We start from the raw sequence: 20923 nt of genomic DNA on the forward strand, positions 1-20923 counted from the left end.
CTACATAGTCCAAGTGCCCGCTAGGTAACCTATATAGTCCAAATGCCCGCTAGGGATCCTACATAGTCCAAGTGCCCGCTAGTTAACCTAGTTAGTCCAAGTGCCCGCTAGTTAACCAGGATCATCAAAGTGCCCTCTAGTTAACTTACATAGTCCAAAGGCCTGCTAGTTAACTTACATAGACCAAGGGCCCGCTAGTTAACCTAGATAGTCCAAGTGCCCTCTAGTTAACCTACATAGTCCAAGTCCTCGCTAGGTAACCTAGACAGTCCAAGTGACCATTAGGTTACCTACATAGTCCAAGTGCCCGTTCGTTAACCTACATAATCCAAGTGCCCGCTAGGTAACGTAGATAGCACAAGTGACCGCTAGGGAACATACATAGTCCAAGTGCCCGCTAAGTAACCTAGATAGTCCAAGTGCCCGCTAGTTAACCTAAATAGCCCAATTGCCTGCTAGGTAAACTACATAGTCCAAGTGCCCACTAGGTAACCTAGACAGTCCAATTGCCCGCTAGTTAACATAGACAGTCCAAGTTCCCGATAGGGAACCTACATAGTCCATGTGCTCGCTAGGGAACCTACATAGTCCAAGTGCTCGCTAGCCATCCTACATAGTCCAAATGCCCGTTAGTTAACCTAGATAGTCAAAGTGCCTGCTAGGTAACCTAAATAGTCCAAGTGCCCGCTAGGGAACCTACATAGTCCAAGTACCCGCTAGGTAACCTAGATAGTCCAATTGCCCGTTAGCTAACCTAGATAGTCGAAGTGTCCGCTAGTTAACCTACATAGTCCAAGTGCCCGTTGGTTAACCTAGATAGGCCAAGTGCCCGCTAGGTAACCTAGACAGTCCAAGTGCCCGCTAGTTTACCTACATAGTCCAAGTGCCCGCTAGGTAACCTACATAGTCCAAGTGCCCACTAGGTAACCTAAATAATCCAAATGCCCGCTAGGGAAACTACATAGTCCAAGTGCCCGCTAGTTAACCTAGATAGTCCAAGTGCCCGCTAGTAAACCTAGATAATATAAGGGGCCGCTAGTTAATCTAGATAGTCCAAGTGCCCGCTAGTTCACCTAGATAGTCCAAGTGCCCGCTAGTTAACCTAGATCGTCTAAGTGCCCGCTAATTTACCTAGATAATCCAAATGCCCGTTAGTTAACCTACATAGTCCAAGGGCCCTCTAGTTAACCTAGATAGTCCAAGTGCCCACTAGGGTATGTACATAGTTCAAGTGCCCGCTAGGTAACCTAAATTGTCCAAGTGTCCGCGAATTAACCTACATAGTCCAAGTGCCCGCTAGGTAACCTAGATAGACCAAAGTCCTGCTCGTTAACCTACATAGTCCAATGCCCGATAGGGAACCTACATAGTCCAAGTGCCCGCTGAGGAACCTACATAGTCCAAGTGCCCGATAGGGAACCTACATATTCCAAGTGCCCGTTAGGGAACCTAGGTAGACCAAGTGCCCGTAGGGAACCTACATAGTCCAAGTGCCCCTAGGGAACCTACATAGTCAAAATGCCCGCTAGGGAACCTGCATTGTACAAGTGCTCGCTAATTGACCTAGATAGTCCACGTGCCCGCTAGTTAACCTAGATAGTCCAAGTGCCCGATAGTTAACCTACATAGTCCAAGTGCCTGATAGGGAACCTACATAGTCCAAGTGCCCGCAGAGGAACCTACATAGTCCAAGTGCCCGTTAGGGAACCTAGATAGTCCAAGTGCCCGTAGGGAACCTATATAGTCCAAGTGCCTGCTAGGGAACCTACATAGTAAAAGTGCCCGCTAGGGAACCTGCTTTGTGCGAGTGCCCGCTAGTTAACCTAGATAGTCCAAGTGCCCTTTCGTTAACCTAGATAGTCCAAGTGCCTGCTAGGTAACCTACATAGTCCAAGGGCCCGGGAGGTAACCTATATAGTCCAAGTGCCCGCTAATTAACCTATATCGTCCAAGTGCCCACTTGTTAACCTACATAGTCAATGGGCCCGCTAGTTAACCTACATAGTGCAAGAGCCCGCTAGTTAACCTAGATCGTGCAAGTTTCTGCTAGTTAACCTACATAGTCCAAGTGCCAGTTAGCTAACCTAGATAGTCCAAGGGCCTGCTAGTTAACCTACATAGTCCAATTGCCCGCTAGGTAACCTATATAGTCCAAGTGCCCGCTAGGTAACCTATATAGTCTAAATGCCCACTAGGGAACCTACATAGTCCAAGTGCCCGCTAATTAAACTATTGTCCAAGGGACCGCTAGTTAACCTAGATAGTCCAAGTATCTGCTAGTTAACCTAGATCGTCCAATTGTCCGCTAGTTTACCTACATAGTCCAAGTGCCCGTTCGGTAACCTAGATAGTCCAAGTGCCCTTTAGGGAACCTAGATAGTCCAAGTGCCCGCTAGGGAACCTACATTGTACAATTGCCCGCTCTGGAACATACATAGTCCAAATGCCCGTTAGTTAACCTAGATAATCCAAGTGCCCGCTAGTTAACCTAGATAGTCCAAGTGCCCGCTAGGTAACCTACATAGTCCAAGTGCCCACTAGGTAACCTAAATAATCCAAATGCCCGCTAGGGAAACTACATAGTCCAAGTGCCCGCTAGTTAACCTAGATAGTCCAAGTGCCTGCTAGTAAACCTACATAGTCCAAGGGCCCTCTAGTTAACCTAGATAGTCCACGTGCCCGCTAGGGGACGTACATAGTCCAAATGCCCGCTAGGTAACCTACATAGTCTAAGTGCCCACTATTGTTTGTACATAGTTCAAGTGCCCGGTAGGTAACCTAGATTGTCCAAGTGTCCGCTAGTTAACCTACATAGTCCAAGTGCCCGCTAGGTAACCTAGATAATCCAAGGTACTGCTAGTTAACCTAAATAGTCCAATGCCCGATAGGGAACCTTCATAGTCCAAGTGCCCACTGTGGAACCTACATATTCCAAGTGCCCGTTAGGGAACCTAGATAGTCCAAGTGCCCATAGGGAACCGATATTGTCCAAGTGCCCGCTAGGGAACCTACATAGTCAAAGTGCCCGCTAGGGAACCTGCATTGTACAAGTGCCCGCTAATTAACCTAGATAGTCCAAAGGCCCTCTAGTTAACCTAGATAGTCAAAGTGCCCGCTAGTTAACATTGATCATCCAATTGCCCGCTAGTTAACCTACATAGTCCAAGTGCCTGATAGGGAACCTACATAGTCCAAGTGCCCGCAGTGGAACCTACATAGTATAAGTGCCTGATAGGGAACCTATATATTCCAAGTGCCCGCTAGGGAACCTACATAGTCAAAGTGCCCGCTAGGGAACCTGCATTGTGCAAGTGCCCGCTAGTTAACCTAGACAGTCCAAGTGCCCACTTGTTAACTTACATAGTCCAAGGTCAGCTAGTTAACCTAGATAGTCCAAGTGCCGGCTAGTTTACCTACATAGTCCAAGGTCAGCTAGTTAACCTAGATAGTCCAAGTGCCCGCTAGTTAATCTACATAGTCCAAGAACCGGCTAGTTAACCTAGATAGTCCAAATGCCCGCTAGTTAATCTACATAGTCCAAGGGCCCGCTAGTTAACCTAGATATTCCAAGTGCCCACTAGTTAACCTACATAGTGTAAGTGCCCTTAGGGAACCTATATAGTCCAAGTGCCCGCTAGGGAACCTGCATTGAGCAAGTGCCCGCTACTTAACCTAGATAATCCAAGTGCCCGCTAGTTAACTTACATAGTCCAAGGTCAGCTAGTTAACCTAGATAGTCCAAGTGCCCGCTAGTTAACCTACATAGTCCAAGGTCAGCTAGTTAACTTAGATATCCAAGTGCCCGCTAGTTAACCTACATAGTCCAAGAACCCGCTAGTTAACCTAGATAGTCTAAGTGCCCGCTAGTTAACCTACATAGTCCAAGGGCCCGCTAGTTAACCTAGATATTCCAAGTGTCCGCTAGTTAACCTACATAGTCCAAGTTCCCGTTAGGTAACCTAGATAGTCCAAGTGCCCGCTAGTTAACCTACATAGTCCAAGTGCCCGCTAGGTAACCTAGATAGTCCAAATGCCCGCTAGGCAACCTAGATAGCCAAGTGCCCGCTAGGTACCATAGACAGTCCAAGGGCCCGCTAGTTTACCTACATAGTGCAAGTGCCCCTAGTTAACCTACATAGTCCAAGTGCCCGGTAGTTAACATAGGTACTCCACGTGCCCACTAGTTAACATATATAGTCCAAGTGCCCGCTAGGGAACGTACATAGTCCAAGTGCCCGCTAGGTAACCTAGATAGTCCAAGGGCCCGCTAGTTTACCTAAATAGTCCAAGTTCCCGGTAGTTAACTTACATAGTGCAAGTGCCCGCTCTGGAACCTACATAGTCCAAGTGCCTGCTAGGGAACCTACATAGTTCAAGTGTCCGTAGGGAACATACATTGTCCAAGTGCCCGCTAGGGAATCTACATAGTCCAAGGGCCCGCTAGTTAACGTAGATAGTCCAAGTGCCGCTAGATAATCTACATAGTCCAAGGGCCCGCTAGTTAACCTACATAGTCCAAGTATCCGCTAGTTAACCTAGATCGTCCAAGTGCACGCTAGTTAACCTACATAGTCCAAGGGCCTGCTAGTTAACCTATATAGTCCAAGTGCCCGCTAGGGATCTTACATAGTCAAAGTGCCCGCTAGGGAACCTACATAGTCCAAGTGCCCTCTAGTTAACATAGACAGTCCAAATGCCCAATAGTTAACCTAGATAGTCCTAGTGCCCGCTAGTTAACCAGGATCATCAAAGTGCCCTCTAGTTAACTTACATAGTCCAAAGGCCTGCTAGTTAACCTAAATAGAGCAAGGGCCCGCTAGTTAACCTTGATAGTCCAAGTTCCCGCTAGGTAACCTAGACAGTCCAAGTGACCATTAGGTTACCTACATAGTCCAAGTGCCCGTTCGTTAACCTACATAATCCAAGTGCCCGCTAGGTAACGGAGATAGCCCAAGTGCCCGCTAGGGAACGTACATTGTCCAAGTGCCCGCTAGGTAACCTAGATAGTCCAAGTGCCCGCTAGTTAACCTACATAGTCCAAGTGCCTGCTAGGTAAACTACATAGTCCAAGTGCCCACTAGGTAACCTAGACAGTCCAATTGCCCCCTAGTTAACCTAGACAGTCCAAGTACCCGATAGGGAACCTACATATTCTAAGTGCTCGCTAGGGAACCTACATAGTCCAAGTGCTCGCTAGGCAACCTGCATAGTCCAAGTGCCCGTTAGTTAACCTAGATCGTCAAAGTGCCTGCTAGGTAACCTAAATAGTCCAAGTGCCCGCTAGTTAACCTACATAGTCCAAGTGCCCGTTCATTAACATAGATAGGCCAAGTGCCCACTAGGTAACCTAGACAGTCCAAGTGCCCGCTAGGTTACCTACATAGTCCAAGTGCACGTTCGTTAACCTAGATAGTCCAAGTGCCCGCTGGTAACCTACATAGTCCAAGGGCCCGCTAGGTAACCTTGATAGTCCAAGTGCCTTCTATTTAACCTACATAGTCCAAGTGCCCGCTAGGTAACCTACATAGTCCAAGTGCCCGTTAGATAACCTAGATAGTCCAAGTGCCCGCGTGGTAACCTAGATAGTCCAACAGCCCGCTAGGTAACCTACATACTTCCAGAACCCGCTAGGTAACGTAGATAGTTCAATTGCCAGCTAGGTAACCTAGATAGTCCAAGTGCCCGCTAGGTAACCTTCAAAATCTAAGTGCCCGCTAGCTTATCTATGTAGTCCAAATGCCCGCTAGGGAATCTACATAGTCCAAGGGCCCGCTAGTTAACCTACATAGTCCAAGTACCCGCTAGTTAACCTAGATCATCCAAGTGCCCGCTAGGTAACCTACATAGTCCAAGGGCCCGCTAGTTAACCTACATAGTCCAAGGGCCCGCTAGGTAACCTACAAAGTCTAAATGACTGCTAGGTTATCTATATAGTCCAAATGCCCGCTAGGGAACCTACATAGTCCAAGTGCCCGCTAGTTAACCTAGATCATCCCAGTGCCCGCTAGTTAACCAACATAGTCAATGGGTCCACTAGTTAACCTACATAGTGCAAGAGCCCGCTAGTTAACCTAGATCGTGCAAGTGTCTGCTAGTTAACCTACATAGTCCAAGTGCCAGTTAGCTAACCTAGATAGTCAAACGGCCCGCTAGTTAACATTGATCATCCAAGTGCCCGCTAGTTAACCTAGATAGTCCAAGTGCCCTCTAGTTAACCTAGATCGTCCAAGTGCCCGCTAGTTAACCTACATTGTCCAATGGCCCGCTAGTTAACCTATGTAGTCCAAGGTCCGCTAGTTAACCTAGATACTCCAAGTGCTCGCTAGTTAACCTACATAGTACAAGGGCCCGCTAGTTGACCTAGATAGTCCAAGTGCCCGCTAGTTAACCTAGCGAGTCCAAGTGCACGCTAGGTAACCTAAGTAGTCCAAATGTCTGATAGGAATCCTACATAGTCCAAGTGCCCGCTAGGTAACCTACATAGTCCAAGTGCCCGTTCGTTAACCTAGATAGTCCAAGTGCCCGGTAGGTAACCTAGACTGTCCAAGTGCCCGCTAGGTTACCTACATATTCCAAGTGCCCGTTCGTTAACCTAGATAATCCAAGTTACCCCCTAGGAAACATACATAGTCCAAGGGCCCGCTAGGTAACCTAGATAGTCCAAGTGCCCGTTAGGTAACCTAGAGTCCAAGTGCTCGCTAGATAACCTACATAGTCCAAGTGCCCGCTATGTAACCTAGATAGCCAAAGCGCCCGTTAGGTAACCTAGATAGTCCAAGTGCCCGCTAGGTAGCATATATTGTCCAAGTTCCCGCTAAGTAACCTAGATACTCAAAGTGCCCGTTACCTAACCTAGATAGTCCAAGTGCCCGCTAAGCAACCTACACAGTCCAAGTGCCCGTTCGTTAACCTAGAAGTCCAAGTGCCCGCTAGGTAACCTAGACAGTCCAAGTGCCCGCTAGGTTACCTGCATATTCCAAGTGCCCGTTCGTTACCTTAGATAGTCCAAGTGCCCGCTAGGTAACCTAGACTGTCCAAGTGCCCGCTAGGTTACCTACATATTCCAAGTGCCCGTTCGTTAACCTAGATAGTCCAAGTGCCCGATAGGAAATCTACAGAGTCCAAGGGCCCGCTAGGTAACATAGATAGTCCAAGTGCCCACTAGGTAACCTAGAGTCCAAGTGCTCGCTAGTTAACCTACATAGTCCAAGTGCCCGCTATGTAACCTAGATAGTCAAAGTGCCCGTTAGGTAACCTAGATAGTCCAAGTGCCCGCTAGGTAACATATATTGTCCAAGTTCCCGCTATGTAACCTAGATACTCAAAATGCCCGTTACCTAACGTAGATAGTCCAAGTGCCCACTAAGCAACCTTCATAGTCCAAGTGCCCATTCGTTAACCTAGAAGTCCAAGTGCCCGCTAGGTAACCTAGACAGTCCAAGTGCCCGCTAGGTTACCTGCATATTCCAAGTGCCCGTTCGTTACCTTAGATAGTCCAAGTGCCCGCTAGGTAACCTAGACTGTCCAAGGACTCACTTGTTAACTTTGATAGTCCAAGTGCCCGCTCGTTAACCTAGATCCTCCAATTGCCCGCTAGTTAACCTAGATTGTCCAACTGCCCGCTAGGGATCCTTCATAATCCAAGTGCCTGCTAGGTAACCTAGATAGTCCAAGTGCTCGCTAGTTAACCTAGATAGTCCTAGTGCCCGTTAGTTAACCTAGATAGTCCAATTGCCCACTAGGGGACGTACATAGTCCAAGTGCCCGCTAGGTAACCTAGATAGTCCAAGTGCGCGCTAGGGTATGTACATAGTCCAAGGGCCCGGTAGTTAAACTACATAGTCCAAGATCCGCTAGTTAACCTAGATAGTCCAAGTGCCCGCTTGTTAACCTACATAGTACAAGGGCCCGCTAGTTGACCTAGATAGTCCAAGTGCCCGCTAGTTAACCTAGATACTCAAATTGCCCGCTAGTTAACCTAAGTAGTACAAATGTCTGATAGGGATCCTACATAGTCCAAGTGCCCGCTAGGTAACCTACATAGTCCAAGTGCCCATTCGTTAACCTAGATAGTCAAAGTGCCCGCTAGGTAACCTAGACTGTCCAAGTGCTCGCAAGGTTACCTACATAGTCCAAGTGCCCGTTCGTTAACCTAGATAGTCCAAGTGCCCGCTAGGTTACCTAGACAGTCCAAGTGCCTGCTAGTTAACCTAGATAGTCCAAGTGCCTGCTAGTAAACCTACATAATTCATGGGCCCGCTAGTTAACCTACATAGTGCAAGGGCCCGCTAGTTAACCTAGATCATGCAAGTGTCCGCTAGTTAACCTACATAGTCCACGTGCCCGCTAGGTAACCTAGATAGTCCAAGTGCCCGCTAGTTAACCTAGATAGTCCTAGTGCCCGTTAGTTAACTTAGATAGTCCAAGTGTCCACTAGGGGATGTACATAGTACAAGTGCCCGCTAGTTAACCTAGATAGTCCAAGGTCCGCTAGTTAACCAAGAGAGTCCAAGTGCCCGCTAGTTAACCTACATAGTACAAGGGCCCGCTAGTTGACCTAGATAGTCCAAGTTCCCGCTAGTTAACCTAGATAGTCAAAGTGCCCGCTAATTAACCTAAGTAGTACAAATGTCCGATAGGGATCCTACATAGTCCAAGTGCCCGCTAGTTAAAGTACATAGTCCAAGTCCCCGCTAGGTAACCTAGACAGTCCAAGTGACCATTATGTTACCTACATAGTCCAAGTGCCCGTTCGTTAACCTACATAGTCCAAGTGCCCGCTAGGTAACGTAGATAGCCCAAGTGCCCGCTAGGGAACGTACATAGTCCAAGTGCCCTCTAGTTAAGTACATAGTCCAAGTGCCTGCTAGGAAAACTACATAGTCCAAGTGCCCACTAGGTAACCTAGACAGTCCAATTGCCCGCTAGTTAACCTAGACAGTCCAAGTACCCGACAGGGAACCAACATAGTCCAAGTGCCCGCTGGGAACCTACATAGTCCAAGTGCTCGCTAGGTAACCTACATAGTCCAAGTGCCCGTTAGTTAACCTAGATAGTCAAAGTGCCTGCTAGGAAACCTAAATAGTCCAAGTGCCCACTAGGGAACCTACATAGTCCAAGTGCCCGCTAGGTAACCTAGATAGTCCAATTGCCCATTAGCTAACCTAGATACTCGAAATGTCCGCCAGTTAACCTACATAGTCCAATTGCCCGTTGGTTAACCTAGATAGGCAAAGTGCCCGCTAGGTAACCTAGACAGTCCAAGTGCCCGCTAGGTTACCTACATAGTCCAAGTGCACGTTCGTTAGCCTAGATAGTCCAAGTGCCCGCTGGTAACCTGAATAGTCCAAGGGCCCGCTAGGTAACCTTGATAGTCCAAGTGCCTTCTAGTTAACCTACATAGTCCAAGTGCCCGCTAGGTAACATACATAGTCCAAGTGCCCAGAAGGTAATCTAAATAATCCAAATGCCCGATAGGGAAACTACATAGTCCAAGTGCCCGCTAGTAAACCTAGATAGTCCAAGGGCCCGCTAGTTAATCTAGATAGTCCAGTGCCCGCTAGTTAACATAGATAGTCCAAGTGCCCGCTAGTTAACCAAGATCGTCCAAGTGCCAGCTAGTTAACCTAGATAATCCAAGTGCCCGCTAGTTAATCTACATAGTCCAAGGGCCCTCTAGTTAACCTAGATAGTCCAAGTGCCCGCTAGGGAACGTACATAGTCCAAGTGCTCGCTAGGCAACCTACATAGTCCAACTGCCCGTTACTTGACCTAGATAGTCAAAGTGCCTGCTAGGTAACCTAAATAGTCCAAGTGTCCGCTAGGTAACCTAGATAATCCAATTGCCTGTTAGCTAACCTACATAGTCGAAGTATCCGCTAGTTAACCTACATAGTCCAAGTGCCCGTTCGTTAACCTAGATAGTCCAAGTGCCCGCTAGGTAACCTAGATAGTCCAATTGCCCATTAGCTAACCTAGATAGTCGATGTGTCCGCTAGTTAACCTACATAGTCCAAGTGCCCTTCGTTAACCTAGATAGGCCAAGTGCCCGCTAGGTAACCTAGACAGTCCAAGTGCCCGCTGGGTTACCTACATAGTCCAAGTGCACGTTCGTTAACCTAGATAGTCCAAGTGCCCGCTAGTTAACCTACATAGTCCAAGGGCCCGCTAGGTAACCTTGATAGTCCAAGTGCCTTCTAGTTAAACTACATAGTCCAATGCCCGATAGGGAACCTACATAGTCCAAGTGCCCGCTGAGGAAACTACATAGTCCAAGTGCCCGCTAGGGAACCTAGATAGTCCAAGTGCCCATAGGGAACCTACATAGTCCAAGTGCCCGCTAGTTAACCTATATAGTCCAAGGGCCCGCTAGTTAACCTACATAGTCCAATGGCCCGCTAGTTACTCTAGATCGTCCAAGTGCCCGCTAGTTAACCTACATAGTACAAGGGCCCGCTAGTTACTCTAGATAGTCCAAGTGCCCGCTAGTTAACCTACATAGTACAAGGGCCCGTTAGTTGACTTGGATAGTCCAAGTGCCCGCTAGTTAACCTAGATAGTCCAAGTGCCCGCTAGTTAACCTAAGTAGTCCAAATGTCCGATAGGGATCCTACATAGTCCAAGTGCCCGCTAGGTAACCTACATTTCCAAGTGCCCGTTCGGTAACCTAGATAGTCAAAATGCCCGCTAGGTAACCTAGACAGTCCAAGTGCCTGCTAGGTTACCTACATAGTCCAAGTGCCCGTTCGTTAACCTAGATTTTCCAAGTGCCCTCTAGGTTACCTAGACAGTCTAAGTGCCCGCTAGTTAACCTACATAGTCCAAGTGCCTGCTAGGTAAACTACATAGTCCATGTGCCCACTAGGTAACCTAGACAGTCCAATTGCCCGCTAGTTAACCTAGACAGTCCAAGTACCCGATAGGGAACCTACATAGTCCAAGTGCCCGCTAGGGAACCTAAATAGTCCAAGTGCTCGCTTGGCAACCTACATAGTCCAAGTTCCCGTTAGTTGACCTAGATAGTCAAAGTGACTGCTAGGTAACCTAAATAGTCCAAGTGCCCGCTAGGGAACCTACATAGTCCAAGTGCCCGCTAGGTAACCTAGATAGTCCAATTGCCCTTTAGCTAACCTAGATAGTCGAAGTGTCCGCTAGTTAACCTACATGGTCCAAGTGTCCGTTCGTTAACCTAGATAGGCCAAGTGCCCGCTAGGTAACCTAGACAGTCCAAGTGCCCGCTAGGTTACCTACATAGTCCAAGTGCATGTTCGTTAACCTACATAGTCCAAGTGCCCGCTAGGTAACGTAGATAGTCCAAGTGCCCGCTAGGGAATGTACATAGTCCAAGTGCCCTCTAGGTAACCTAGATAGTCCAAGTGCCCGCTAGTTAACCTACATAGTCCAAGTGCCTGCTAGGTAAACTACATAGTCCGAGTGCCCACTAGGTAACTTAGACAGTCCAATTGCCCGCTAGTTAACCTAGACAGTCCAAGTGCCCGCTGGGAACCTACATAGTCCAAGTGCTCGCTAGGTAACCTGCATAGTACAAGTGCCCGTTAGTTAACCTAGATAGTCAAAGTGCCTGCTAGGAAACCTAAATAGTCCAAGTGCCCGCTAGGGAACCTACATAGTCCAAGTGCCCGCTAGGTAACCTAGATAGTCCAATTGCCCGTTAGCTAACCTAGATAGTCGAAGTATCTGTCAGTTAACCTACATAGTCCAAGTGCCCGTTGGTTAACCTAGATAGGCCAAGTGCCCGCTAGGTTACCTACATAGTCCAAGTCCACGTTCGTTAACTTAGATAGTCCAAGTGCCCGCTGGTAACCTAAATAGTCCAAGGGCCCGCTAGGTAACCTTGATAGTCCAAGTGCCTTCTAGTTAACCTACATAGTGCAAGTGCCCGCTAGGTAACATACATAGTCCAAGTGCCCAGTAGGTAACCTAAATAATCCAAATGCCCGCTAGGGAAACTACATAGTCCAAGTGCCCGCTAGTTAACCTAGAGAGTCCAAGTGCCCGCTAGTAAACCTAGATAGTCCAAGGGCCCGCTAGTTACTCTAGATAGTCCAGTGCCCCCTAGTTAACCTAGATAGTCCAAGTGCCCGTTAGTTAACCTAGATCGTCCAAGTGCCCGCTAGTTAACCTAGATAATCCAAGTGCCCGCTAGTTAATCTACATAGTACAAGGGCCCTCTAGTTAACCTAGATAGTCCAAGTGCCCGCTAGGGGACGTACATAGTCCAAGAACTCGCTAGGCAACCTACATAATCCAACTGCCCGTTAGTTGACATAGATAGTCAAAGTGCCTGCTAGGTAACCTAAATAGTCCAAGTGCCCGCGAGGGAACCTACATAGTCCAAGTGCCCGCTAGGTAACCTATATAGTCGAAGTGTCCGCTAGGTAACCTACATAGTCCAAGTGCCCGTTCGTTAACCTAGATAGCCCAAGTGCCCGCTAGGTAACCTAGACAGTCCAAGTGCCCGCTAGGTTACCTACATAGTCCAAGTGCACGTTCGTTAACCTAGATAGTCCAAGTGTCCGCTAGTTAACCTAAGTAGTCCAAATGTCCGATAGGGATCCTACATAGTCCATGTGCCCGGTAGGTAACCTACATTTCCAAGTGCCCGTTCGGTAACCTAGATAGTCAAAATGCCCGCTAGGTAACCTAGACAGTCCAAGTGCCTGCTAGGTTACCTACATAGTCCAAGTTCCCGTTCGTTAACCTAGATAGTCCAAGTGCCCTCTAGGTTACCTAGACAGTCCAAGTGCCCGCTAGTTAACCTACATAGTCCAAGTGCCTGCTAGGTAAACTACATAGTCCATGTGCCCACTAGGTAACCTAGACAGTCCAATTGCCCGCTAGTTAACCTAGACAGTCCAAGTACCCGATAGGGAACCTACATAGTCCAAGTGCCCGCTAGGGAACCTACATAGTCCAAGTGCTCGTAGGCAACCTACATAGTCCAAGTGCCCGTTAGTTAACCTAGATAGTCAAAGTGCCTGCTAGGTAACCTAAATAGTCCAAGTGCCCGCTAGGGAGCCTACATAGTCCAAGTGCCCGCTAGGAAACCTAGATAGTCCTATTGCCCATTAGCTAACCTAGATAGTCGAAGTGTCCGCTAGTTAACCTACATGGTCCAAGTGTCCGTTCGTTAACCTAGATAGGCCAAGTGCCCGCTAAGTAACCTAGACAGTCCAAGTGCCCGCTAGGTTACCTACATAGTCCAAGTGCACGTTCGTTAACCTACATAGTCCGAGTGCCGGCGAGGTAACGTAGATAGCCTAAGTGCCCGCTAGGGAACGTACGTAGTCCAAGTGCCCTCTAGGTAACCTAGATAGTCCAAGTGCCCGCTAGTTAACCTATATAGTCCAAGAGCCTGCTAGGTAAACTACATAGTCCAAGTGCCCTCTAGGCAACCTAGACAGTCCAATTGCCCGCTAGTTAACCAAGACAGTCCAAGTACCCGATAGGGAACCTACATAGTCCAAGTGCCCGCTGGGAACCTACATAGTCCAAGTGCTCGCTAGGTAACCTACATAGTCCAAGGGCACGTTCGTTAACCTACATAGTCCAAGTGCCGGCTAGGTAACCTAGATAGTCCAAGTGCCCGCTAGTTAAACTACATAGTCCAAGAGCCTGCTAGGTAAACTACATAGTCCAAGTGCCCACTAGGTAACCTAGACAGTCCAATTGCCCGCTAGTTAACTTGGACAGTACAAGTACCCGATAGGGAACCTACATAGTCCAAGTGCCCGCTGGGAACCTACATAGTCCATGTGCTCGCTAGGTAACCTACATAGTCCAAGTGCCCGTTAGTTAACCTAGATAGTCAAAGTGCCCGCTAGGAAACCTAAATAGTCCAAGTGCCCGCTAGGGAACCTATATAGTACAAGTGCCCGCTAGGTAACCTAGATAGTCCAATTGCCCGTTAGCTAACCTAGATAGTCAAAGTGTCCGCCAGTTAACCTACATAGTCCAAGTGCCCGTTGGTTAACCTAGATAGGCCCAGTGCCCGCTAGGTAACCTAGACAGTCCAAGTGCCCGCTAGGTTACCTACATAGTCCAAGTGCACGTTCGTTAACATAGATAGTCCAAGTGCCCGCTGGTAACCTACATAGTCCAAGGGCCCGCTAGGTAACCTTGATAGTCTAAGTGCCTTCTAGTTAACCTACATAGTCCAAGTGCCCGCTAAGTAACCTACATAGTCCAAGTGCCCACTAGGTAACCTAAGTAATCCAAATGCCCGCTAGGAAAACTACATAGTCCAAGTGCCCGCTAGTTAACCTACATAGTCCAAGAGCCCGCTAGTTAATCTAGATAGTCCATGTGCCCGCTAGTTAACCTAGATAGTCCAAGTGCCCGCTAGTTACCTAGATAGTCCAAGGGACCGCTAGTTAATCTCCATAGTCCAAGTGCCCGCTAGTTAACCTAGATAGTCCAAGTGCCCGCTAGTTAACCTAGATCATCCAAGTTCCCGCTAGTTAACCTAGAAAATCCAAGTGCCCGCTAGTTAACCTACATAGTCCAAGGGCCCTCTAGTTAACCTAGATTGTCCAAGTGCCCGCTAGGGTACGTACCTAGTCCAAGTGCCCGCTAGGTAACCTAGATAGTCCAAGTGCCCGCTAGGGTATGTACATAGTTCAAGTGCCCACTAGGTAACCTAGATTGTCCAAGTGTCCGCTAGTTAACCTACAAAGTCCAAGTGCCCGCTAGGTAACCTAGATAGTCCTAACTCCTGCTAGTTAAACTACATAGTCCAATGCCTGATAGGGAACCTACATAGTCCAAGTGCCCGCTGAGGAACCTACATAGTCCAAGTGCCCGCTAGTGAACCTATATATTCCAAGTGCCCGTTAGGGAACCTAGATAGTCCAAGTTCCCATAGGGAACCTATATAGTCCAAGTGACCGCTAGGAAACCTACATAGTCAAAGTGCCCGCTAGGGAACCTGCATTGTGCAAGTGCCCGCAAGTTAACCTAGATAGTCCAAGTGCCCGCTAGTTAACCTACATAGTCCAAGGTCAGCTAGTTAACCTAGATAGTCCAAGTGCCCGCTAGTTAACCTACATAGTCCAAGGGCCCGCTAGTTAACCTAGATATTCCAAGTGCCCGCAAGTTAACCTACATAGTCCAAGTTCCCGTTAGGTAACCTAGATAGTACAAGTGCCCGCAAGGTAACCTACATAGTCCAAGTGCCGTCTAGGTAACCTACATATTCCAAGTTCCTGTTAGCTAACCTAGATAATCCAAATGCCCGCTAGGTAACCTACATAGTCCAAGTGCCCTTTCGTTAACCTAGATAGTCAAAGTGCCCGCTAGGTAACATAGACAGTCCAAATGCCCGCTAGGTAACTTAGATAATCCAAGTGCCCGCTAGGTAACCTAGCCGGCACTTGGACTATCTAGGTTAACGAACGGGCACTTGGACTATGTAGGATAGCTAACAGGAACTTGGACTATCTAGGTTAAATAGCGGGCACTTGGACATGCAGGTTCCCAAGCGGGCACTTGGACTATGTAGGTTACCTAGCGGGCACTTGGACTATCTAGGTTAACGAACGGGCACTTGGACTATGTAGGTTAGCTAACAGGAACTTGGACTATCTAGGTTACCTAACGGGCATTTGGACTATGTAGGTTCCCTAGCGGGCACTTGGATTATGTAGGTTCCCTTCTTTCACTTGGACTATGTAATTTACTAGCGGGCATTTGGACTATGTAAGTTACCTAGCGGGCACTTGGACTATCTAGGTTCCCTAGCGGGCACTTGGGCTGTCTAGTTTACCTAGCAGGCACTTGGACTATCTAGGTTATCGAACGGGCACTTGGACGATGTAGGTTAACTAGCGGGCCATTGGACTATGTAGGTTAACTAGCGGGCACTTTGACGATCTAGGTTAGCAAACGGGCACTTGGACTATGTAGGTTAACTTGCGGGCAATTGGATTATCTAGGTTTACTAGCGGGTTCTTGGACTATGTAGGTTAACTAGCGGGCACTTGGAATATCTAGGTTAACTAGCTGACCTTGGACTATGTAGGTTAACTAGCGGGCACTTGGACTATCTAGGTTAACTTGCGGGCACTTGCACAATGCAGGTTCCCTAGCGGGCACTTTGACTATGTAGGTTCCCTAGCGGGCACTTGGACTATCTATGTTAGCTAACGGGCACTTGAATTATCTAAGTTATCTAGCGGGTACTTGGACTATGTAGGTTACCTAGGGGGCCCTTGGACTATGTACGTTACCTAGCGGGCACTTGGACTATCTAGGTTAACGAAAGGGCACTAGGACGATGCAGGTTCCCTAGCGGGCACTTGGACTATGTAGGTTACCTAGTGGGCACTTGGACTATCTAGGTTAACGAACGGGCACTTGGACTATGTAGGTTAGGAACAGGAACTTGGACTATCTAGGTTACCTAACGGGCATTTGGACTATGTAGGTTCCCTAGCGGGCACTTGGATTATGTAGGTTCCCTTCTTGCACTTGGACTATGTAGTTTCCTAGCGGGCATTTGGATTATTTAAGTTACCTAGTGGGCACTTGGACTATCTAGGTTAACTAGCGGGCCCTTGGACTATGTAGGTTAACTAGCGGGCACTTGGATTGTCTAGGTTACCTAGCGGGCACTTGGACTATCTAGGTTAACGAACAGGCACTTGGACTATGTAGGTTACCTAACAGGAACTTGAACTATCTAGGTTACCTAACGGGCATTTGGACTATGTAGGTTCCCTAGCGGGCACTTGGATTATGTAGGTTCCCTTCTTGCACTTGGACTATGTAGGTTACCTAGCAGGCACTTGGACTGTCTAGTTTACCTAGCGGGCACATGGACTATCTAGGTTAACTAGCGGGCCCTTGGACTATGTAGGTTACCTAGCAGACACTTGGACTATCTAGGTTAACGAACGGGCACTTGGACTAAGTAGGTAACCTAGCGGGCACTTGGACTATCTAGGTTAGCTAACGGGCACTTGGACTATCTAAGTTACCTAGCGGGCACTTGGACTATGTAGGTTACCTAGAGGGCCCTTGGACTATGTAGGTTACCTAGCGGGCACATGGACTATCTAGGTTAACGAATGGGCACTTGGACTATGTTGGTTAGCTAACAGGAACTTGGACTATCTAGGTTAACTAGTGGGCACTTGGATTATGTAGGTTCACTTCTTGCACTTGTACTACGTAGTTTACTAGCGGGCATTTGGACTATGTAAGTTACCTAGCGGGCACTTGGACTATGTAGGTTCCCTTTCAGGGACTTGGACAATGTAGGTTAACTAGCGGGCACTTGGACTATCTAGGTTAACTAGCGGGCCATTGGACTATGTAGGTTAACTAGCGGGCACTTTGACGATCTAGGTTAGCAAACGGGCACTTGGACTATGTAGGTTACCTAGCAGGCACTTGGACTGTCTAGGTTACCTAGCGGGCACTTGGACTATCTAGGTTAGCTAACGGGCACTTGGATTATCTAAGTTATCTAGCGGGCACTTGGACTATGTAGGTTACCTAGCGGGCCCTTGGACTATGTAGGTTACCTAGCGGGCACTTGGACTATCTAGGTTAACTAACGGGCACTTGGACTATGTAGGTTAGCTAACAGGAACTTGGTCTATCTAGGTTAACTAGCGGGCACTTGGATATGCTGGTGCCCTAGCGGGCACTTGGACTATGTATGTTGCCTAGCGGGCACTTGGACTATCTAGGTTAACGAACGGGCACTTGGATTATGTAGGTTAGCTAACAGGAACTTGAACTATCTAGGTTACCTAACGGGCATTTGGACTATGTAGGTTCCCTAGCGGGCACTTGGATTATGTAGGTTCCTTTCTTGCTCTTGGACTATGTAGTTTACTAACGGGCATTTGGACTATGTAAGTTACTTAGCGGGCACTTGGACTATGTAGGTTACCTAGCAGGCACTTGGACTATCTATGTTAGCTAACGGGCACTTGGATTATCTAAGTTATCTAGCGGGCACTTGGACTATGTAGGTTACCTAGCGGGCCCTTGGACTATGTAGGTTACCTAGCGGGCACTTGGACTATCTAGGTTAACGAATGGGCACTTGGACTATGTAGGTTAGCTAACAGGAACTTGGACTATCTAGGTTAACTAGCGGGCACTTGGACGATGCAGGTATCCTAGCGGGCACTTGGACGATGCAGGTACCCTAGCGGGCACTTTGATTATGTAGGTTCCCTAGCGGGCACTTGGACTATGTGGGTACCCTAGCGGGCATTTGGACTATCTAGGTTACCTAACGGGCATTTGGACTATGTAGGTTCCCTAGTGGGCACTTGGATTATGTAGGTTCCCTTCTTGCACTTGGACTATGTAGTTTACTAGCGGGCATTTGGACTATGTAGGTTACCCAGTGTGCACTTGGACTATCTAGGTTCCCTAGCGGGCACTTGGACTATCTAGGTTCCCTAGCGGGCACTTGGACTATATAGGTTCCCTAAAGGGCACTTGAACTATGTAGGATCCCTAGCAGGCACTCGGACTATGAAGGTTCCCTAGCGGGCAATTGGACTATGTAGGTTCCCTAGCAGGCCCTTTGACTATGTAAGTTCTCGAACGGGCACTTGGACTATGTGGGTTCCCTAGCGGGCATATAGACTATCTAGGTTACCTAACGGGCACTTGGACTATGTACATTACTAGCTGGCATTTGGACTATGTAGGTTACCTAGCGGATACTTGGACTATTTAGGTTCCCTATCAGGGACTTGGACAATGTAGGTTAACTAGCGGGCACTTGGACTGTCTAGTTAACCTAGCGGGCACTTGGACTATCTAGGTTAACATGCGGGCCCTTGGACTATGTAGGTTAACTAGCGGGCACTTGGATTGTCTAGGTTACCTAGCGGGCACTTGGACTATCTAGGTTAACGAACGGGCACTTGGACTATGTAGGTAACCTAGCGGGCACTTGGACTATCTAGGTTAGCTAACGGGCACTTGGACTATCTAAGTTACCTAGCGGGCACTTGGACTATGTAGGTTACCTAGCGGGCCCTTGGACTATGAAAGTTACCTAGCGGGCACTTGGACTATCTAGGTTAACGAATGGGCAATTGGACTATGTAGGTTAGCTAACAGGAACTTGGACTATCTAGGTTAACTAGCGGGCTCTTGGACGATGCAGGTATCCTAGCGGGCACTTTGACTATGTAGGTTCCCTAGAGGGCACTTGGACTATGTGGGTACCCTAGCAGGCATTTGGACTATCTAGGTTACCTAAAGGGCATTTGGACTATGTAGGTTCACTAGTGGGCACTTGGATTATGTAGGTTCCCTTCTTGCACTTGGACTATGTAGTTTACTAGCGGGCATTTGGACTATGTAGGTTACCTAGCGGGCACTTGGACTATCTAGGTTCCCTAGCGGGCACTTGGACTATCTAGGTTCCCTAGCGGGCACTTGGACTATATAGGTTCCCTAAAGGGCACTTGGACTATGTAGGATCCCTAGCAGGCACTCGGACTATGAAGGTTCCCTAGCGGGCAATTGGACTATGTAGGTTCCCTAGCAGGCCCTTTGACTATGTAAGTTCTCTAACGGGCACTTGGACTATGTGGGTTCCCTAGCGGGCATATAGACTATCTAGGTTACCTAACGGGCACTTGGACTATGTACGTTACTAGCGGGCATTTGGACTATGTAGGCTACCTAGCGGATACTTGGACTATGTAGGTTACCTAGCGGGCACTTGGACTATCTAGGTTAACGAACGGGCACTTGGACTATGTAGGTTAGCTAACAGGAACTTGGACTATCTAGGTTACCTAACGGGCATTTGGACTATGTAGGTTCCCAGCAGGCACTTGGATTATGTAGGTTCCCTTCTTGCACTTGTAGTATGTAGTTTACTAACGGGCATTTGGACTATGTAAGTTACCTAGCGGGCACTTGGACTATGTAGGTTCCCTTTCAGGGACTTGGACAATGTAGGTTAACTAGCGGGCACTTGGACTATCTAGGTTAACTAGCGGGCCATTGGACTATGTAGGTTAACTAGCGGGCACTTTGACGATCTAGGTTAGCAAACGGGCACTTGGACTATGTAGGTTACCTAGCAGGCACTTGGACTGTCTAGGTTACCTAGCGGGCACTTGGACTATCTAGGTTAGCTAACGGGCACTTGGATTATCTAAGTTATCTAGCGGGCACTTGGACTATGTAGGTTACCTAGCGGGCCCTTGGACTATGTAGGTTACCTAGCGGGCACTTGGACTATCTAGGTTAACGAACGGGCACTTGGACTATGTAGGTTAGCTAACAGGAACTTGGTCTAACTAGGTTAACTAGTGGGCACTTGGATATGCAGGTGCCCTAGCGGGCACTTGGACTATGTATGTTACCTAGCGGGCACTTGGACTATCTAGGTTAACGAACGGGCACTTGGATTATGTAGGTTAGCTAACAGGAACTTGGACTATCTAGGTTACCTAACGGGCATTTGGACTATGTAGGTTCCCTAGCGGGCACTTGGATTATGTAGGTTCCTTTCTTGCTCTTGGACTATGTAGTTTACTAGCGGGCATTTGGACTATGTAAATTACTTAGCGGGCACTTGGACTATGTAGGTTACCTAGCAGGCACTTGGACTATCTATGTTAGCTAACGGACACTTGGATTATCTAAGTTATCTAGCGGGCACTTGGACTATGTAGGTTACCTAGCGGGCCCTTGGACTATGTAGGTTACCTAGCGGGCACTTGGACTATCCAGGTTAACGAACGGGCACTTGGATGATGCAGGTTCCCTAGCGTGCACTTGGAATATGTAGGTTACCCAGCGGGCACTTGGACTATCTAGGTTAACGAACGGGCACTTGGAGTATGTAGGTTAGCTAACAGGAACTTGGACTATCTAGGGTACCTAACGGGCATTTGGACTATGTAGGTTA

Source organism: Tenrec ecaudatus, chromosome 4, assembly GCF_050624435.1.
Source record: "Tenrec ecaudatus isolate mTenEca1 chromosome 4, mTenEca1.hap1, whole genome shotgun sequence".
In the NCBI taxonomy this organism is placed as follows: Eukaryota; Metazoa; Chordata; class Mammalia; order Afrosoricida; family Tenrecidae; genus Tenrec; species Tenrec ecaudatus.